This window comes from Lolium rigidum, chromosome 6 (genome assembly GCF_022539505.1).
Source record: "Lolium rigidum isolate FL_2022 chromosome 6, APGP_CSIRO_Lrig_0.1, whole genome shotgun sequence".
NCBI lineage: Eukaryota > Viridiplantae > Streptophyta > Magnoliopsida > Poales > Poaceae > Lolium > Lolium rigidum.
This window is the reverse complement of record NC_061513.1, coordinates 260,209,293-260,219,371: the sequence shown is the minus strand read 5'-3', so window position 1 is coordinate 260,219,371 and position 10,079 is coordinate 260,209,293. Positions and strand designations below refer to the sequence as shown.

Sequence of the window (10,079 nt, the reverse complement as noted above, 5' to 3'; positions counted from 1 at the left end):
ATCTGAAATACAAACTGCTGCAATTGTTCTTTCTTGTTCTTCGCAAACAACCATCATCATCCACACTATACATCTAATCCTTTGTTTACGGCAAGCCGGTGAGATTGACAACCTCGTTGTTACGTTGGGGAAAAGTTACGTGATTGTGTTGTGCGGGTTCCACGTTGGCGCGGAACCCCGGTGTTGCGCCGCACTATACTCCTCCGCCATCAACCTTCAACGTGCTTCTTGGCTCCTCCTGGTTCGATAAACCTTGGTTTCTTTCGAGGAAAACTTGCTACTGTGTGCATCACACCTTCCTCTTGGGGTTCCCAACGGACGTGTCAACTACACGCATCAAGCATTTTTTACAGCGCCGTTGCCGGGAGATCAAGACATGCGCAAGGAGTCTCCACTTCCAATCTCTTTACTTTGTTTTTGTCTTGCTTTACTTTATTTACTACTTTGTTTGCTGCACTTAAACAAAACACAAAAAAATTTAGTTGCTAGTTTTACTTTATTTACTGTCTTGTTCTCCATATTAAAAACAAAAAAAATTAGTTACTTGCATTTACTTAATTTAGTTTGCTTTACTTATTTTTACTACTTTTAAAATGAATACTCCTGAGAACACTAAGGGTGACTTCTTTTGGGCTTCTAGGCCAGCTTCAAGGTGGTGCACCGCTGAAGCCCAAAAGAACTCTCCAGCTTCTGTCCAGCTTATTTCTACCGAGAAGCCTAATTCATGACTATACGGAGAAACTGGTCGCGACCTGTTTCTCGAGAGCTTCCCGAGCTTCTCCGCTCAAACAACCAACCCGTATTCGAGGCACCCTGAAACTTGGTCGAATTTACAAGAAAATGCCATCGAGCATGCCCAAGCGTTATCCTGCTCTCCTCAAGCCCGACACACCCACCCCGCCGCCGCTCGAGCCTGTCGAGGATCCGCCGTTCTACTGCCTCTTGAGCCCATATGAGCACTCCCCCGCATTCGCCTCGTCGTTCCCACTGTCCTGGCCATAGGAATCGTCTCGGGACGCCGGAAATCGAGCTCGCTGTCCACTTCTTCACCGCCACCGGCCGCCGTATTTTTCAGAGATTCGTTGCCGTCCGACCTCCTGCTCCTTCCCTGACCCCTTCACCAGCTCCAGGGAGAGTTCATGGTTCGAACGAATCCTCTTCCTCGCCGCCTACTACTTTATCATGCCCCGCCGTTGTGAGCCGCCGTTACGGTGATCGCCGGCGCCAATTCCAGCGACAATACGGCTCCGCACCACCGTCAATCGACGTACGAATCCGCCACGCTTCAGATCCGCCAGACCTTGCACTTCAGCGAGCTTCAGAGCTCCGTCCTGGCCTCCCACCGACACCTACGTGCATGCGTCTTCCCTGCCAGCCACCAAAATTGGAGAAGCCCAAAAGAACACTCCGATACAGTTTCTCAAAGTTTCTGTCCACCGCAGATCCCCCCAACCCAATCTCATAAGCCAGCTTATGCATAAGCTGAAGCCTAAAAGAAGTGTGCCTAAGTTGTGTGATTTCACTAGTTAGGCTTAATGGAAAACAACAAAAATATTAAAGATCTTTATAGTATTTATCTTGAGTTAGGACATGAGGTGTTCGAACAGAAAATTAAAAAACCCATGGAACTTTGTTTGCAAAATAGTTGTAGCAATGTTATTAGCATGAACTCTTTGAACACTATTATTGCTAATGCTATGGAAGAATTTAAGCTTGGGAAAGCTGGTTTTGATGAGCATGATATTTTTAGTCCCCCAAGCATGGAGGAGAGAATTTACTTTGATGACACTTTTCCTCCCATTTATGATGATAGTGGTATTTTGGTGCCACCTACTATTGAGGATAAAGTTTATTATGATTATACTACGCCTCCTACATTTGATGATTATGGTGATGAGAATAATAATGATAGCTACTTTGTTGAATTTGCTCCCACTACAATTAATAAGAATGACTATGCTTATGTTGGGAGTAGTAATTATTTTATGCATGAGACTCATGATAAGAATGCTTTATGTGATAGTTATATTGTTGAGTTTGTTCATGATGCTACTGGAAATTATTATGAGAGAGGAAAATATGGTTGTAGAAATTTTCATGTTACTAAAACAACTCTCTATATGCTGAAATTTTTGAAGTTACACTTGTTTTGTCTTCATATGCTATTCACTTTGTTCTTCATTGACTTGTTTATTTACAAGATTCCTTTTCATAGGAAGTGGGTTATGCTTAAATTTGTTTCATACCTTCTTTTTGATGCTCTCTTTGCTTCAACTCTCATCCTTATGCGAGTGCATCATTAAATTTACTGAGCCCATCTTAATGGCTATAAAGAAAGCACTTCTTGGGAGATAACCCATGTTTTTATTTTGCTACTTGTTTTGTTGAGTCTTGGAAGTTGTTTACTACTGTAGCAACCTCTCCTTATCTTTATTTTATTGCATTGTTGTGCCAAGTAAAGTCTTTGATAGTAAAGCCAATACTAGATTTGGATTACTTGCACAGGAACGATTTCTTCTTCGTCACGAATTTGGGCAATAGTCCCTGTAGAAATATCAAAAAATCTGCCAATTTACGTGCGTGATCCTAAGATATGTACGCAACTTTCATTCAATTTGGGCATTTTCATCTGAGCAAGTCTGGTGCCACTTTAAAATTCGTCTTTACGAACCGTTCGTTTTGACAGATTCTGCCTTTTATTTCGCATTGCCTGTTTTGCTATGTTAGATGGATTTCTTTGCTCCATTAACTTTCGGTAGCTTTGTGCAATGTCCAGAAGTGTTAAGAATGATTATGTCACCTCTGAATATATGAATTATGCACTGACCCTCTAATGAGTTTGTTTCGAGTTTGGTGTGGAGGAAGTTTTCAAGGGTCAAGAGAGGGGGATGATACAATATGATCAAGAAGAGTGAAAAGTCAAAGCTTGGGGATGCCCCCGTGGTTTATCCCTGCATATTTTAAGAAGACTCAAGCGTCTAAGCTTGGGGATGCCCAAGGCATCCCTTCTTCATCGATAACTTATCAGGTTCCTCTAGTGAAACTATATTTTTATTCCGTCACATCTTATGTGCTTTACTTGGAGCGTCTGTTTTTTTGTTTGAATAAATCGGATCCTAGCATTCTTTGTTTGGGAGATAGACACGCTCCACTGTTTCGTATGAACACATATGTTCTTAGCTTTATCTTTAATGTTCATTGCGAAAGTTGGACTATTTCATTCATTGTTATATGGTTGGAAACGGAAAATGCCGCATGTGGTAAATGGTTTAATGTCTTGAATAATGTGATACTTGGCAATTGTTGTGCTCATATAGATCTTGTTTAAGCTCTTGCATCATGTACCTTGTACTCATTAATGAATAACTACATAGAGCTTGTTAAAATTTGGTTTGCATGATTGATCTCTAGAGTCAAGATATTTTTCTGGTTGAGGTGTTTGAACAACAAGGAGACAATGTAAAGTCTTATAATAGTTACAATATGTTCATATGTGAGCTTTGCTGCACCTTTTATACTTGAGTTTGCTTCAAACAACCTTGCTAGCCTAGCCTTGTATTGAGAGGAATTCTTCTCGTGCATCCAAATCCTTGAGCCAATAACCATGCCATTTGTGTCCACCATACCTACCTACCACATGGTATTTCTCCGCCATTCCAAAGTAAATTACTTGAGTACTACCTTTAAAATTTCTATTCTTTACCTTTACAATATATAGCTCATGGGACAAAATAGCTTAAAAACTATCGTGGTGAAGAATATGTACTTATGTGTCTTATTTCTTAGTAAGTTGCTTGTTGAGCGGTAACCATGTTTTACGGGGACGACATCAACTTTTACCTTTGTTGAATATCATGTGAGTTGCTATGCATGTTCGTCTTGTCTGAAGTAAGGGTGGTTTTCACAATCAAATGGTTTGAGTATGCATACTGTTAGAGAAGAACATTGGGCCGCTAACTAAAGCCATGATTCATGGTGGAAGTTTCAGTTTGGACAATAATCCTCAATCTCTTATGAGAATTTTAACTGTTGTTGAATGCATATGCATTAAAGAGGAGTCCATTATCTGTTGTCTATGTTGTCCCGGTATGGATTTCTAAGTTGAGAATAATCAAAAGCAAGAAATCCAATGCGAACTTTCTCCTTAGACGTTTGTACAGGCGGCATAGAGGTACCCCTTTGTGACACTTGGTTGAAACATATGCTATGCAATGATAATCAGTGTTAATCCAAGCTAATTAGGACAAGGTGCGAGCACTATTAGTATACTATGCATGAGGCTTGCAACTTATAAGATGTCTTATACATAACTCATATGCTTTATTACTACCGTTGACAAAATTGTTTCTTGTTTTCAAAATGAAAAGCTCTAGCACAAATATAGTAATCAATGCTTCCCTCTGCGAAGGGCCTATCTTTTACTTTATTGTCGAGTCAGTCTGCCTCTTCCTTCTATCTTAGAAGCAAACACTCGTATCAACTGTGTGCATTGATTCTTACATGTTTACTTATTGCACTTGTTATACTACTTTATGTTGACAATTATCCATGAGATATATATGTTGAAGTTGAAAGCAACCGCTGAAACTTTATCTTCCTTTATGTTGCTTCAATGCCTTTACTTCGAATTTATTGCTTTATGAGTAACTCTTATGCAAGTCTTATTGATGCTTGTCTTGAAAGTATTATTCATGAAAAGTCTTTGCTATATGATTCATTAGTTTACTCATTATCTTCATCATTGCTTCGAATCGCTGCATTCATCTCATATGCTTTACAATAGTATGATCAAGATTGTGATAGCATGTCACTTTAGAAATTATCTTTGTTATCGTTTACCTACTCGAGGGCGAGTAGGAACTAAGCTTGGGGATGCTTGATACGTCCCAAACGTATCTATAATTTCTTATGTTCCATGCTACTTTTATGATGATACTCACATGTTTTATACACATTATATGTCATTTTCCGGCACTAACCTATTGACGAGATGCCGAAGAGCCAGTTGTTGTTTTCTGCTATTTTTGGTTTCAGAAATCCTAGTAAGGAAATATTCTCGAAATTGGACGAAATCAACGCTCAGGGTCCTATTTTTGCACGAAGCTTCCAGAAGACCGAAGGAGTCACGAAGTGGGGCCACGAGGCGCCGCCACAACAGGGCGGCGCGGCCCAGGTGCTGGCCGTGCGGCCCTGGCGTGTGGGGCCCTCGTGTGGCCCCTGACCTGCCCTTCCGCCTACTTAAAGCCTCCGTCGCGAAACCCCCAGTACCGAGAGCCACGATACGGAAAACCTTCCAGAGACGCCGCCGCCGCCAATCCCATCTCGGGGGATTCAGGAGATCGCCTCCGGCACCCTAGGGACAGTGGGTTCATGCCTCCATTAAATCTGGGACAGTGACAGAAAGTTCTAAGGTTGTGGATGTGCTGTTGCCACTAGGGATAAAACATAGATGCTTTGTCTAAGGATATTTGTGTTGATTACATTACGCACCATACTTAATGCAATTGTCTGTTGTTTACAACTTAATACTGGAAGGGGTTCGGATGATAACCTGAAGGTGGACTTTTTAGGCATAGATGCATGCTGGATAGCGGTCTATGTACTTTGTCGTAATGCCAATGATTAAATCTCATAGTACTCATCATGATATATGTATGTGCATTGTTATGCCTTCTTTATTTGTCAATTTCCCAAGCGTAATTTGTTCACCCAACATACGCTATCTTATGGGAGAGACACCACTAGTGAGCTGTGGACCCCGGTCCTATTCTTTACATCCGAAATACAAACTGCTGCAATTGTTCTTTACTTGTTCTTCGCAAACAACCATCATCATCCACACTATACATCTAATCCTTTGTTTACGGCAAGCCGGTGAGATTGACAACCTCGCTGTTACGTTGGGGCAAAGTTCGTGATTGTGTTGTGCGGGTTCCACGTTGGCGCCGGAATCCCCGGTGTTGCGCCGCACTATACTCCTCCGCCATCAACCTTCAACGTGCTTCTTGGCTCCTCCTGGTTCGATAAACCTTGGTTTCTTTCTGAGGGAAAACTTGCTACTGTGCGCATCACACCTTCCTCTTGGGGTTCCCAACGAACGTGTCGACTACACGCATCAATGCTCCATCATATGGTGGATCAATTTTTTTGAACCATACAATTCTATTGTTCAATTTCCAATCAGCATCTATGTAATGGCAAGCAATGCAAATGTAGCTGTGCTTAGAGACTTCAGATTTCCAATTATCTGATGTGAAACTAACTCTACCAGGGGCAGCAAGAATAGTTTCCATCATTTCCTTTTTCTGACTAAGAAACATTGCCATTATCTCTCTTTTTATTGTGTGTCGACCAATAGCCTTGTATTGTGGACAACAAGAAGACATCATTGATCTAAAGCCAGCTTCTTCTACTGTTGTAAATGGATGAGAACCGGACACAAGATAAATAGAGATAGCCATTCTAGCAGCTTGAACATCAAATTTTCCATTTCTAAATGCAGTTGTTCCATCATCATTGGTTTCAGAATTCAAGAAGTAGTTATTCATTGTTGCTTGAGCAGTCTTATGTTTTGCATCAAGATGCCTAATGAGATGAGATGTACCATTTGAAGATTTTCCCGAAAAATCAGCCTTGCAATGGTTGCATCGAGCTATAATAAGTTCATCGCCATCTTTCGAGATCTTGGTGAAGTCAAGCCAAACCTTTGACTTCAATTTGGAAGAGACGGTAGGCTGTGATGGTGGTTGCTCGGCACTAGGCTGCGGTTGTTGTTGTGGTTGTGCTTCCGGCTGCTGCGCCCTTGATCTTGGACGTTTCTGCCGAGTGCGTGGAGGATCTGGAGGTACAATAAACAACTCCATCTCACCCTCGTGCCCTTCTAATTCTTCCGGATGATAATCTGGTTCATCACCTTCTGGTCCTTCTTTATCCATCATGCTCATACTGCATATGATACAACAAATGGTTTAGTTTATAATTACTTACATGTAAATACCAAACAGAAATATTGTGATTTGCCAAACAGAAATACTGCTGTTCAATTAAGGTACTAATTTTTAGTGCTCCATAAGCATCCAACTAGACAAACAACCATATGGATGCCCTTTTATTTTCAGTAGCAGCAGCAGTACTCTAATTTTTAGTAGCAAGAACATGCAAACAGAGGCGGTCCTTTACATCTTAGGCCAAAACACAATACTGCATCAAACGGAACAACATCAAACAGATACCTTTCAATCGCTGCGCCTGTTGGGGGAGACGAGGGAGGAGCTGCTGCAGGGGACGGTGAGGGAGGAGCTGCTGCAGGGGAGGGCGAGGGACGAGCTGCTGCGGGGGACGGCGAGGAAGGAGCTGCAGCGGCCGATGGCGAGGAAGGAGCTGCAGCGGCCGTCGTCGAGGAAGGGGCTACGGCGAGCAGATCAGGGGCGCCGCCATCGGCCGTTACCCCTGGACTCGGAGGCCGCCTGGTCGCTCTATCTCTCGCACGGGAGGGAGGAGTGCGGCGGTCGCACGGGACGGGTGTCTGCTGTGTGCGGTTAGGGCACCAGCAGGCTGGGCCTTGCTGTTTGGCCTGTTTAGGCGGATGGACGCATGGTGGAGTAGATTGTCGGGCCGGGCCGGGCCAAATTCGGGCTTAAAATGGTACCCAGGCCCGGCCCGAGTTACTCTTCGGGCCGAATTTTCAGGCCCAGGCCCGGCCCATTGGTCACACCAGCAGCTACCCAACCCAGGAATTCGGGTCGGGCCGGGCCGGGCTGTTCGGGCCGGGCTGCCCATGGCCAGATATGGCTGCAACTATATCTGGGCATTTCTCGGGCCGGGCCGGGCTTCGGGCCGGGCCAAAAAAAGCCCGATGCATGTCTGCTGGCCCAGGCCCGGCCCAGCCCGACACATTTTACCATTTCTTTGGCCCAAGCCCGGCCCGAGGTGATAGCCCGACAGCCCGAGGCCCGGCCCGACGGCCCAACAGGAGCTATTGTTTTGGAAAACAGCAGATAGCAGCATCCAACATGCCAGCATCGTGCACAGTACAACAGCAATTTTTAACAGTATACAAGCACTAACAACAGCAGTTTACAACAGCAAAACAGGAGCATTTTGCACAGTACATATCAATTATCAGAACTACATCAAGCATCACACCATCACTTAATAGTTTCACAGCGTACAAGCATGATAAACATTGTTGAAAGTCTGACGAAAACCAAAATAGAGACTCCATAATTATTACAGTCCAAGATAAGTATGGAAGATGGGACCAAATTAAAGAGAAGAGTAGTAGATGTAACAGCAACCCTCTCTTTGCTTCATGCGCAGCTCCTCATTTTTCCAACAGACCAATATCAACTCCCTCTCTCTTTGCTCCAGGCAGCTCTATACAACATATAATAGCAAGTGCGGGTAAATAGAAAGTAGGGAATTAGTACGAACATCAATTCAACAAATAGAAAGAATTAGAGATGTACATTCTTCATCAGAAGAAGAATCCTCTTCTTCATCAAGATTAACCACATCCTCTTTTCTCTTAGATTCTACACAAGTATGGGTAAATAAATTAGCAAGCAATGCATAGAAATAAGAACATTAAGCATAGAAATAAATTAGCAAGCAACCCATACCTTCCACTTTCTAGAGTTTGCAACGATACCAATCTTGCAAACACATCAAGGCCTCAACTGTCTTGGGTTTGAGTGAGCTTCTATTCGGGGTTATAACCTTTTTACTCAAGCTAAAAGCAGATTCTGAAGCAACACTTGACACGGGAACTGCAAGGATATCACGTGCCATTTTTGCTAGTTGGGGATACCTTGCTGCAGACTTGTTCCAGTAATCCAAGATGTCAACATTCTCATTCAACTTCTTCACAGGTTCAGCCAAGTACAAATCCAGTTCAGATTTCTCATCATGTGAGCTGGTACTTTCCACGTACTGATCGTAGTCAGCAAAGGCACCAAGTCCACAAGTACTTGAGGAACCAGTTGTTGCTACATTTTCATTAACAGATACGCCACTACCGTACTCGTTAAATAAAGAGGTCATTGTAATTGTAACATCATTAATGCGTCGGCGGGCATCATCCTCATCATATAGCTTGGAGTAGGCATACCCTAAGAACTTGAACTTAATTCGTGGATCAAGTACAGCAGCACAAGACATGAATACACTGTAATCAGACCAATATTTCATGAATTTCTCTCTCATAACTGCTAGCATTGGACCCATGTAGCTATTTATTCCAGCACTAGCCTCAATGATAGCGCTATGAACAAGAAAGACATTCATGAAGTATAAGTTGGCAGTTGGATACTTTGTACCTGAGAAAACCGTTGTCACCTTGAAGAAAACTGCCAAGAACTGATACATATGAGATACCTTGGCCCATTCTTCTTCAGTTAGCCAGAAGTGCTCCTTGAATATGCTGTCCCTCTCAGAAAACCAGTAGAAGACTTCTCTATAATACAAACAACATCCAAGCATAGTGTAGGTTGAATTCCAACGGATAGGCATATCAGGTTTCAACCTTCTTGTTTCTTCCAAATTGAAAATAGTACTAGCAGTGGTATAAAATTTATGCAGCCTAGTGCCTGAAGCCTTTAGGTACATTATCCCATCTCTAAGTTTCCCAATAGCTGCATCAATCAATGTCAAACCAGCTTGAACTACTAAATTCAGTATGTGTGCACAACAACGGATTTGAAAGAATTTACCAGACAATGGTAAAGCACTTTTTGACAAGTGAGTTCTCAAGCAAACAATCATCCTGTCATTATAGGCTACATTATCAAGAGTGATGCACATCACTTTCTTATCAACCCTCCACTCACGAAAAGCTAGGTGGACCTCATCGGCAATAGATGCTCCATCATATGGTGGATCAATTTTTTTGAACCATACAATTCTCTTGTTCAATTTCCAATCAGCATCTATGTAATGGCAAGTAATGCAAATGTAGCTGTGCTTAGAGACTTCAGATTTCCAATTATCTGATGTGAAACTAACTCTACCAGGGGCAGCAAGAATAGTTTCCATCATTTCCTTTTTCTGACTAAGAAACATTGCCATTATCTCTCTTTTTA

At 42.6% G+C, this 10,079-nt stretch overlaps 1 long non-coding RNA gene across 1 annotated transcript; it reads right to left on the bottom strand.

The window, feature by feature from the left end:
- Positions 1-8,145: 8,145 nt before the first annotated feature.
- On the bottom strand, positions 8,146-8,712 carry LOC124659255. Its single transcript, XR_006989520.1, has 3 exons — positions 8,622-8,712; positions 8,469-8,534; positions 8,146-8,376 (listed from the first exon to the last, which is right to left on the bottom strand). It is a non-coding gene; the product is annotated as an uncharacterized LOC124659255 (long non-coding RNA).
- Positions 8,713-10,079: the final 1,367 nt, after the last annotated feature.